Source organism: Pelodiscus sinensis, chromosome 2, assembly GCF_049634645.1.
Source record: "Pelodiscus sinensis isolate JC-2024 chromosome 2, ASM4963464v1, whole genome shotgun sequence".
In the NCBI taxonomy this organism is placed as follows: Eukaryota; Metazoa; Chordata; order Testudines; family Trionychidae; genus Pelodiscus; species Pelodiscus sinensis.
This window is the reverse complement of record NC_134712.1, coordinates 22,266,654-22,278,786: the sequence shown is the minus strand read 5'-3', so window position 1 is coordinate 22,278,786 and position 12,133 is coordinate 22,266,654. Positions and strand designations below refer to the sequence as shown.

Here is a 12,133-nt window from a genome sequence, read left to right as displayed (position 1 = left end):
CTTTTATGTGGTTTCTTCCTCTGCCCAGGCAGGGTTTTCTCATGTTGCTGTGGCCAATACCAATTCATGGTCATTTTATTCAACTCACAAATGCAACAGGGGTAAAAGAGAAAGGAAATGGGTTTTCATCTTGCTAGAACTGGGGGGGGGGGGGAACCTCTTAGGCGAGAGGATGAAAATGTTTGTTGCCATCTTCAAACATGAAAAAAAAACTTGCAAGAGAATTTCAGCGCAGTTAACTTTTTAGTTAATAAAAAAATTCGCACACAATAGCGCCGCTGATTTTGTGAAGGAGCCTTGCGGTTTTTTTTTTTTTTACTGCTTTGATACACTCGGGCGCTAGTCTCACACTTGGGAACTGCGCCTAAAGTTTCCCAGCGATTCCCGTGGTAGAATCCGCCGCACTTGTAACGAAATCTGATAGGGCTCCTTTTCCAACCTTACCCAACGCAGGGTAACTATTCATGTGTGTAACGGCTCGCAACTCCATCCGAGCATGCCGATAACCCAACAGAACTGAAACAACGTGACGTTCCCGCCTCCCCTTCCTTATTCCCTTAAAAAAAAAGCCACAAGACTCAGACTTCAGCAGCTCGCTGCAAAGCAGACTATCGCGCTGGCTAGAATTCGGGTTCACGCTGGTGATTAAATAGTGTTTGCAAAGGCACATTATTTACCTAGTTACCTCACCGCTTTTTTAAATTTGCTGAAAGCGTCTTTCACTGAACTGTTTACCAACAACGACACTGAGAGGGCCAGGGTAAAGGTATGTCAATCTAAGCACGGACTTCCCGAGCTTCCAGGAGACTCAGCTCCTGGGCAGGGCTTGCCCGAAGGAGTCGAGAAAAAAAAAACCCCTTTTTCTATACATAAAAGCCCGTTTATACACAGCCTGCTTCCATTAGAAGCCGCTCTCCCTTGGTAGCCTCACCTTCCTAGGCAGGACTATCTCCCACCCTGGCTTCCTAACCGCTCTTCCACACCAGCCGCCCTCCAGCAGACAGAGAGCGGTCTCCCGGCACAGCTATGTCTGCACCGCGCCAGCCCCACGGGTGTAATCACGTGGAGTCGCCCCCGCGGCTTCTCAATGGGATTATGCAGGCGATTGGGAGGGAGGGACACGCCCCCTTTACTCCGCAGGCTGCGCTCTACCAGCCGGAGCATGCCCGCCACATGCTTACAAGAGGGTCTATACAGGTGAAGAGTTGATCCCGTGTTTTGCTCTGCTCCAGTTTGGTTGGTGTGGAAATGGCAGTGGCGGGTTGGGTTACAGACCGCGCTGCAGCTGAAGGCCCCTTCTCCACCCAGCCTTGCACAACTGCTTGCCAACGTTTCCACAAGGGGCTCCCACAAAAAAAAAATGTGCCGGTAACCTGCCAATAACCCCCTGTGAGGGAAAGTTGGATCATAGGCGCTCAGGGGAAACTCAGAACACGTTTTCCCCCCCTTGAGACAAAAAGGCTTTCTCATCACCAGGCAGGGAGGCATCATCTCTTGGCAAAGAAACTGGTATGAATCTGCACTTGGGTAGAGATGTTTCTCTTTTGTTCCTGAAAATATACACAGAGGCGGTGTCTAGACAGGCAAGTTTTTCTGCAAAAGCAGCTGCTTTTGCGGAAAAACTTGCCAGCTGTCTACACTGGCCGCTTGATTTTGTGCAAAAGCACTGATGTTCTACTGTCCGAAATCAGTGCTTCTTGCACAAATGCTTTGATATTCCTGTTTGGGCAAAAGCCCTTTTTCAGAAATGCTTTTGTGCAAAAGGGCCAGTGTAGACAGCTGAAAACTGTTTTGTGCAAAAAAGCCCCAATGGCGATCATGGTTTTCTTGCGCAAAACCACGTCTAGATTGGCACGGACGCTTTTCCGCAAAAAGTGCTTTTGTGGAAAAGCGTACGTGCCAATCTAGACGCTCTTTTCCACAAATGCTTTTAACAGAAAAACTTTTCCATTAAAAGCATTTGCGGAAAATCATGCCAGTCTAGACGTAGCCAGAGGCTACGTCCACTGGCGGGTTGTTGCGCCAGAAGTATGCAAATGAGGCTAAGCGTGGAATATCGCTGAGCCTCATTTGCATACCTAATGAGCCGCCATTTTGCGGAAGACCCTCTTGCGCTAGAAGGAGCTGTCTACACCGCCCCTTCTTGAGCAAGAAAAACATTCTTGCGCAATGCTGCGACGCTGATTATTTTCAGGAATAACGGCATTGCTCAAGAGGGTTTTTCTTGCAGAAGAAGGAGCAGTGTAGACAGCTCCTTCTAGCTCAAGAGCCTCTTCTGCAAAAATGGTGGCTCATTAGGTATGCAAATGAGGCTCGGCGATATTCCACACTTAGCCTCATTTTCATACTTCTGGCGCAACAACTCGCCAGTGTAGACATAGCCAGACTGGCTACATCTACACTGCAGGTTTTTTGCGCAAGAACAACTGTTCTTGTGCAAAAACTTGTAGAGTGGCTACACTGCATGCGTGTTCTTGCACAAGTAAATTTATAGTAAAGCATCAGATAAGATGGCTTCTTGCACAAGAGTTATTCCTCTCCCCACCAGGAATAAGCCCTCTTGTGCAAGAGCTCTTGCTCCAGAAGGCAGTGTGGATGGGCAACAGGGGTTTCTTGCACAAGAAACCCCTATGGCTAAAATGGCAATCAGAGCTTTCTTGCTCAAGAGAGTGTCCACACTGCCATGGATGCTCTTGTGCAAAAGCACATGGCAATGTGGACGCACTCTTGTGTAAGACTTTTTGCCCAAGAACTTTTGCACAAAACAGTTCTTGCGCAAGAAGCCTTCAGTGTGGAGGTAGCCTAAGTGATGGAGATAACAAGGCTAGGTGTTCCTGATGAGTAATTGGAAATGAGAATGAATGAGGGTGATGTCTTAAAAACGTATTAAGGTCTCTTTAAAAAATACAACAATGCTCTACCACTCTATGCAAGCTCTTTGGAGATATTTTCTGAGCACCACGGATATTAAAAGGCATCTCTGACTGGTCTGATTAAGCAACTAAATTGGGCCACTAGAAATCACCTCGGCTACGTCTACACTGGCCCCTTTTTCGAAAGGGGCATGCTAATTTTAAACTTTGGAATAGGGAAATCCGCGGGAGATTTAAATATCCCCCACGGGATTTAAATAAAGATGTCCGCCGCTTTTTTTCAAAGTAGGAATAAGAGTTCCTCCGGAATAGGGCTTTATTCCAGAGGATCGGGCCAGTCTAGACGCTATTTTCCGGCTTTTCCCCAAGCCGGAAAAAAGCGGCGGACATCTTTATTTAAATCCCACGGGGGATATTTAAATCCCCCGCGGATTTCCCTATTCCGAAGTTTAAAATTAGCATGCCCCTTTCGAAAAAGGGGCCAGTGTAGACGTAGCCCTCCAGTTAGTAGCCCTATTTTAACAGGCAGCTCCTAAGAGCATATGAACACTAATAGGTTTAGGTATCTGTTGCATTCATTCATTTTCTTTGTTGATGGCAAAACATAGTTCCTGGCATAGCTACATAAAATACAATAGCTGAAGCCAGTACTCATGTATGTGTATTTACAGATTCTAACTTTACAGTATCTTCCTAACCTGCTGCACTTAATTTCAGAGTCTGTGTCCATGATTAAAGGAAGAAAAACAGCCACTCTCCCATTATTTACCACAGAGCATACCTTTTCAGAGGTGCTACCCTTGTAAACCTATAGAACAGGAGTGGGGACCCTTTTCTGGGTCAGGGGCCACTGATTCACAGAAAAATCTGTGGAGGGGTGCACGCAAAGTGAGAAGCGGGGGGGGGGGGAACACTGTGGCTCCCAACTGAGGAGAAAGACACTCCCCATATTCACCTCTCACACCAGGGTCTGGGGGCCCCAGCCTAGTAGATTTTGTGTGCTACATCCCCCAGGGGAGCAGCCAGAGGGCTGAAGCACCAAAATGAGCTCCCCAATGCTGGAGGGGCCATGAGCCTCAGGAGCCAGAACCAGACAGAGGGCTGCATTAGGCCACTGGGCCTGACGTTCCGTACCCCTGCTATAGAATTTACCATCTTTAGTGCCTTTTTTCAGTGTGACCTTGACACAGATTTGTCAAAGTGAACCATACAAAAACACTTGGCATTTTTTAAGCCCTGTAAGTTCATCATCTATGAACATATCTTGCAGGGTAATAATGGCAATGCCTCATCAGAATTAGAAGAGAAAGACAACGTCGTCATCACAGAGCAACTTTGTAACAGATGCTGCAAGTCAAAGTGAAGAAAGTCCTTGGTGCAGTGGCCAGGAGATGGGAATAAGACTGAGGATTCCTGAATTCTATTACAATCTCTTCCACTGACTCACTGGATGAGTCACATTCAGTTTTTCAGAACTGGTTTTTAACTGTGGGTAACCAAGTTAAAGACACCTTTGGCCTGATTTTCAAAGGTGCTGAGCATTTTCAACTCCCATTAACTTCTGCTGAAGTTGTAAATGCTCAATTCTTCTGAAAATCAGCTCCAATGTGTATGAACACTGGAAGCCCAGAAAACAGAAGTATCAAACATCAGTGACCATATTTTTAAATATTAAATTTTTTTGGTCAAGTTTAAAACTTTGTGTCTAATGGGCAAAGCCTGAATGGGCATAGCTCCATTGAATTCAGTGATGCTGCAGAGATTTACCTAGATGAGGATCTGAATTTAAATTTTCTAGTTAATAGTGTGAGTATAATGATATTTACCACCTCTCCTTGTGTCCTTCAAGATCTAGAGGTGATGAACTGTGTTTCCTGTAAGCAGTGCACTTGTGTGACTGCTCAGGAGAGATTCAAATGCCACGCTGCTGATTAGCAGAGCTCCCCAAAGCCAGTTTTATTTTTTCTACTGGTGGTGCATGTTCACACATGCCTTAGTGCACATAAAATTTATTCCACGTATGGATGAAAAAAAATCCACACACAGATGAAAAAGATTAGAGGGAACATTGGTGATGAGTGCTCTACAAGTGCTAATTTTATCATTTATTATATTTCTTGTCTGATATTTGCTATATGTTTTCTAGTACCGCTGGTCTGATCACAAGTTCATACTGACAATCACTTATTCTGTAAGGAAGATTCTGCCTGAAAGCATCCTAAGTTAACACAGGAGGAATTCATTAACATGAACAAAACTACTAATCCTTACTTAAGCAGAACCTCACTGCAGGGGTTTTCAGCAATTAACTGTCATTTTACTGAGAACAGCAGAATGGCTCCACCAATCCAAAACTGCATATTTTATTATTTAAAGAAATAAAAAAACATAAGTAATGTATGAGTAAGTTAGTGTGTGTGACCAACATTATGTAATGGAAAGAAAAATACAGTGCAGAGGTCCAATGCAAGTCCCACAAATAAAATGAAATACACTTTAAATGACTTGCATAAGAATCCACAGGAATTAATATTGCATCCATAAGCTACTTTTATTGTGTATTTGAAGCTGAAATATAAGGTGAGATGTAGATGAATAAGCAAAAAGAGAAATTTCAAGAATTTAGGATCTTTAAGCACACAGGTAACTTTATTTATTATACTCTAGTCTCATTGAATTCTACTCATATGAGTAAAGTTACTCATATGCTTAAGTATTTTCAGGATTGGGCCCTTAGGTTTAACATACAGTCACGTTACTCTTCCTGTAAGCAAGCCAACAGATTGGCAGAAATTGGCTGGTATGAGAAAAAGCAAAGGCAGAAGGTGGATGTGACAAGGCAAAGTAGTGAATGGTGTGGAAGTATCAAGTACTAGATAGCTAGGAGAGAAAGAGTACGTCTACATTGCAATGCTATTTCGGGATATTGGAGTATCCTGAAATAGCTATCCAGTGTCTTCACAGTAAGCCCTTTATTTTGGGCTCATTATTCCAATGTCCTTGTAAACCTCATTCTATGTGGAATAAGGGAATAAGGATGTTTTTCGGAATAGCACTTTATTTCTAAACTAAAATGACAAAATAAGCTATTTCAAAATAACGTTGAAGAAAGATACGCAAATTGTGTAGCTCAAATTTAGTACCTTATGTCAAGTTACGGTGCAGTGTAGATGCACCCAAAGAGTATAAAAGAGAGATAAAAACTGAGGTCAGAGTACAGGATTCATGAGGGATTTTGGCTTTAGTCTGCAGAGAACAGTAGGTAATACACCAGGATCCGTGGTGCAGCTTGTTTTCATACCTGCATACGGTTCAAGGAATTTACAAAGGGAAGCTATGTTCTGACCTAACAAGTAGCACAGGAATAGCATATAAGAGCAGTTTCAGGTTGTGAATAGGGAGTTTACACCTTTTCAGCTCATAAGGATAATACTGTAAAATATAAATACAACTAACTGTATAATCAGTATGACCTATGCACTTGATAGACCAGTGTAAAATGTTACAGAATGCCAACAACTTCAGCTAGTAAGCAAAACTATGAATACATTTGAAAAAAATACTAACTAATCCTTATAAGAACAAAAGCAATTCAAGACACTAAAGTTTTTATTGATATGTTAATAATATGGGCTGGGCCGAGACAAAGGGAAGACATTAGTGAACATTAGGAATGTAATGTCAAATCCCAGGGTTTGGAAATGATATGACAAATTAGATATCTCTGTGGTTATCTTTTTCTCTTACATATAACTTCTTGTAAAAATTACATGCATTTCATGCTACATGCATTCCAATACACAGGAACTATGCGACTTATGAACACGTTGTGTTCCAAAACTTCTTTTGTAAGTCAGTTTGAAACTCAGAACACGTTTTCCCATAGAAACAGTGCTATAAATGGTGATTAGGTTCCCAGGCTAGCCCACAAAAGCCCATTTATTCCATAATGTAGCTGAATACTTTGTATTTGCAATGACAAATAGTAGAAATTGCTTTTTATTTAACAGTGAATGCTGGTGCTTGAGGAAAGGCATCCTTAGAGGAGGATGAGGAAGTAGGTGGAGATTCTGAAGGAGATCCCTGGGCATCCTCCGGACACCCTGTCCCTGCAAGCTCTGCATCAGCCCCTATAGCCAGCCCCATCCCCCAGCTGTCTTGTCCCTCCCACCCTCAGGCTCAGTGATAGCTCCATCAGCCCCCAGCCCTGAACCCCCACCGGCTGCATCCAGTCCCAGTTCACCAGGAAGTGGCAAGCAGCACAAATGTGGGCTGGAGGACTCCAGAGGAACAGGGGTCGTCCATACAGCCAGAAGCTGAAGAGAAAAGGAAACTGAAAAAACCCTTTGAAGTGCCACTTCTCTCCAGCTGCCCTCTGCTCCTCCAGCCAGCACTCAGCCACTTGCCAGATCCCCTGAGGCTGAAGATGAGGGTTTTTTTGTATGTGTGGATGTTTGTAACTCAGGGACTGCCTGTACTGGACTCATCACCAGAGCATCTACACTTCAGTAATGTGTTAAGCAACATGACTAACATCTATCAGGAAGTTTGTTCTCCCTTCCATCCCACATATTGGGGAGGTAAGAGTTGAGCTCTGTTCCTTTGCTAGCCTGGACAAGGGTCATAGCACTATGCCAGGAAGGCATTTCAGTTCAACTAATGGCAAACATTTATCAGCCAGAAATACGTATGTATTATACACCCCCCTTCCTAAACAATTGAGACAATAAATAAAATAATAATAAAAATAATAATAATAAATAATAATAATAAATAAAATCCTCAACAAGCTATGCATCTAAATGAAAGTTGTGCAGTGATTAAATGTCCCTTTCTTTATACTTGATATGAATAATGAATGATATCCAGGCTCCACCAAAGTCAATGGCAAAATCATCATAGATTTGATCCAACATGTTTCTTATGTAGCCAGTAAAAAGGACTACAGGCAGTCCCCGGGTTACTACTCGTACAAGATAGGGACTGTAGGTTTGTTCTTAAGTTGAAACTGTATGTAAGTCGGAACTGGCGTCCAGATTCAGCCGCTGCTGAAACTGATCAGTTTCAACAGCGGCTGAATCTGGACGCCAGTTCTGACTTACATACAGATTCAACTTAAGAACCCCAGGCATCCCCAAGTCAGCTGCTGCTGAAACTGATCAGTGGCTGATTCCAGGAAGCCCGGGGCAGGGGCTTCCTGTAGTCAGCCACTGGTCAGTTTCAGCAGCGGCTGACTTGGGGACGCCTGGGGCAGAACAGCTGGGGTGCTGCCCGGTTGGTCCAATAGCGCCCAGAGCGGCGCTACGGGACCAACTGGCAGCACCCCAGCTGCTGTACCACAGGTGTCCGGAGCAAAGCCACGGAGCACGTGGGCAGCGGGACAGCCCAGACGCGCCGTGGCTGTCCTGCTGCCCTCGGGCTCCGTGGCTTTGCTCTGCTTTGCTCCCCGTCCCCCTGGTCTGCAGACCAGGGGGACGGGGAGCAAAGCGGCGGAACACGCGGGCAGCGGACAGCCCAGACGCGTCTGGGCTGTCAGCTGGCAGCGTGCTCCGCGGCTTGGCTCTGCTTTGCCTCCCCCCCATCCCCCTGGTCTGCAGACCAGGGGGATGGGGGGGGGCAAAGCAGAGCCAAGCAGAGCCAAGCCGCGGAGCGCGCGATCAGCTGACAGCCCAGACGCGTCTGGGCTGTCAGTTGGCCGGGCGCTCCGCGGCTTGGCTCTGCTTTGCCCCGCCTCCCCCATCCCCCTGGTCTGCAGACCAGGGGCGGGGGGGGGGCAAAGCAGAGCCAAGCCTCGGAGCGCGTGGGCAGCGGACTGCCCCGTTCGTAACTGCGGATCCGACATAAGTCGGATCCGCGTAACTCGGGGACTGCCTGTATAATATTTCCTTGCTTTTAACTGTTTGGGGTTATGCATACCATAGATAAGCATCTTGCTTGCCACTTAGCAACCTTAATGATTGTTTGCTTTTTAAAAATTGCCAAAGGAATTAACTGCTTGAGCATACACTCTTGATGACATAAATGCCATTATACATAGTATTAGTAGCTGTCACATAGGTGTAACTCAGAAAGTCATGTATCAGAGGGGTAGCCAGGGGTGGCTCTAGACTAGCTGCCAGCTACTGGCACCCTAGGTGAACCATGCAATTGGTGTCCCCACCTCCAAACCCCTCAATGATATTGCACCACCATTTGACGCCCCATTTAACTTGGCGCCTTAGGCAACCACCTAGTTCATCTATATGGACGGGTCACCCCTGGGGGTAGCCGTGTTAGTCTGGATCTGCAAAAGTGACAAGGAGTCCTGTGGCACCTTACAGACTAACAAATGTATTGGAGCATAAGCTTTCGTGGGCAAAGACCCACTTCGTCAGATGCATCTGACAAAGTGGGTCTTTGCCCATGAAAGCTTATGACTTAATACATCTGTTAGTCTATAAGGTACCACAGGACTCCTTGTCAGACAGTCATGTGTGTAGAAAAAGCCAAAAATGGGGCCTCTTGTTTTCATGCACCCTGTGGTAAGGAACAATGTTGCTGGTTGTACACGTTCTTTATGGTTTTCACACAGAGCTGTCTCCTCATTGGCGGCACAACTTTGGTTACCCCCAAGTAATTGTTTTCCCCACCCTCTGGCCACAATTCCAACATTCCATTTGGTTCTCTCAAGGTATGGCTACACTGATTTGAACAGACTTTCTGTATTTCAGAGTGAAAATCTTGGATCCTCATTATTACAAAAGCATGTATGAAATGCCTTAAAATTAGCAATAGCTCTAATGCACCATCATTTAACTGATCTGAACTTTATGAATGATAAAGCTTGTAGATGTATCTTAGCTCTATCAAGACAAAAACAGAGCAGATAAAAAGTAAGACACAGCAAGGCCAACAGCACCATTCCGGTTTTCAAAAGCCTGTTCAGCTCTTCTTGCCATGGGGAATCTAACAAACTGAGTCCCCAAGCTCACAGAGTAGTCTACTGCCTCAGCAAACGAAGCTGTTGATGAGCTTTTCTGTTTTTCCTAACTTCCCCCAACCCATGTGAGAGACCATCCAATTGAATGTAGTGCATTTTATATTGGTGCTGGGTGTAAAATAGCCAGTATAAGCGTAGGACATGTTTAAAGGGCACCTGGTAGATTCCTTCAGAAACATGATGGCATTAAAAATTGGAGCTTGGAATGTGCTCTTAATCCTGAGTGTGTGCTGGTGGCGGGCGATATTTCCATTTTTGGAGGGGCAGAATTTGGATCTAGGGTGCTCCAGGAAACAAAGGCTGTTTTAGGAGTGACATTCAGATGGATTGAAGGAGAAACTGTCTTTTTGGTCCTCCGGGTCTGATCCTTATGGTGTACGAGGGATAATTGTTTATACTAATATGGAATCAGTACAGAGTATGCTAGAACTGCAGCCATGAATGGGTTTATGAGTCAGCTGCTGTTGTTTGGATGTGAGGTGGTATTGTTTCATCATCAATGGCTCACAAGGTCAGAAGCTAAGGAAAGCTCTTATTATAGAGGTCGCACCTTTTTCATTGATGTCTCAACAATTGCAAGCTGTAGAGCTTTCCAACCACTGCTTGGTCCAAGCTGAAATTAGGGAGTACAGAACAGTGACCTTTTGCTATGTGTACTGGAAACAAAATACTTATTTAATAATGCAGTGGCAGTAAGAAAGTTTAAAGGCATCTTCATGGAGTTAGAAAGAGTTCAGGAGCTTTGTACATCCCAGATAGATGGGAACTGATAAAGGAGAGCCCAGTGATCTCTCCGCATTCCTTTTCAAGGCATCTGTATGCATCTGATTACAAGCATTGCATAACCATTTAAGAGATTGCTAAGCATTGCATATTCATTTAAGAGATCTCCATAGTTGACTGCAAACTGGGGGAATGCAAAGAAATAAGGGTCTCAGAGGAGGTATGGAAGGAAATGGTTCTGCACTTAAGAAGAAACCTAGAATCTATCAAACTCACAAAGACTTTAGGACAAAAGGTGGGGACCCCTCTTCTGGTATATTTGCAGGATGTAAGGAAAAGAGACTGCAGCTGGACATAGAGGGGCTAGTCAGGCCCATTGATGGGGTGTGGGAGAGTGGCAAAGGGGGCTGTTGTTCCAGGGCTCAGCAATACAAAAGGGCCTGGAGCCCTAGGGCCTTTATGTGCTCCAGGTAGCTCTGAGGGCTGGATGGGGCAAGGTGTGGCGCACTCCATGCAGCACTGAGTCCTTCAGGTGGGATGGGGGGAGGGGGGAGACACAGCGCTCTCTGGGCAGTGCTGAGGACGGCTTAGCTTCAGCTCACCCCTTCTGCCCAAGGCCCTATCCCTTCTGGGGGGGCGTGGAGCAAGGCTTCCTCTCCCCAGGGCCTAGCCAGGCTGTCAGCCCTGCTGGGGTGATGGAATCCTAGCAATGGGCAGGCTCACAGGATCCCTGCTGGAATGGTGAGGCTAGCTCAAGAATGTTACAGAGAGTGCTCCTGGGGACAAAGCCGGCAGCAGCCGTTTTTGGATAGTATCGGGTTATCCAACACTGGCAGATGAGGAACCGGACAGCTGAATTGTATCAAAGGATGATGGATCCCCTTTCTGTGGGGCACAGTGAGAGCTTCCTTTTAGACAGGCCTTTTGTTGTGGTCGGGTTTTATTTTAAAATTCTAGTTCTTTATATAAAAAGGGGGATGAGGAAGAGAGTAGGAATTAGCAGGCGATTGCCTTTTGAACACAGATCACAACATTTTGGCTTCCATTCTAGCCAAGAGATTGGGGAAACTAGTAGGGAAATTATTGCACTCCAGTCCCCTAACACAGTTGAAAGTCGCAGAGTGCCAAACACCGTGTGTCCTTTGCGGGAAGTATTTGGACTTGGGGAGACTGGCTGGGTTATGTTTTACCCTTGGCTCAGGCCAAAGTTTTTGATAGGACTCACCATTATTAAGGCAGATTCATTCTATCTCAGTGCAATGTTCCTCCACAGTTTGTTACCTGGCTGCAGCTCTTCTATGTTCATCCATGAGGCATCCCTTTAGTAAATGGGGGAGAGGCTATATAGATACAGTCTGGGTTAAGACAAGCCTGTCCCTTGATTCCAATGCTATGGTGTTTTTCTTCGGACCCTTCATTGTGGACACAATATGGGAACACCAGACCCTGGGTGATGAGGGAGGGGGGAATTTGGCCTCAGGCAAAAGGGCTCCGGGCTCTAGCAATGATTTAAAGGACACAGGGCTCCAGCCACCACCGCTACCAGGGTACAGATCCA

At 45.5% G+C, this 12,133-nt stretch overlaps 1 protein-coding gene across 1 annotated transcript in view; it reads right to left on the bottom strand.

Moving 5' to 3' along the window:
- ENPP2 (ectonucleotide pyrophosphatase/phosphodiesterase 2) overlaps positions 1-12,133 on the bottom strand; it is a 96,672-nt gene that overhangs the window by 71,913 nt on the left and 12,626 nt on the right. The gene's annotated exons all lie outside the window — the stretch shown is intronic.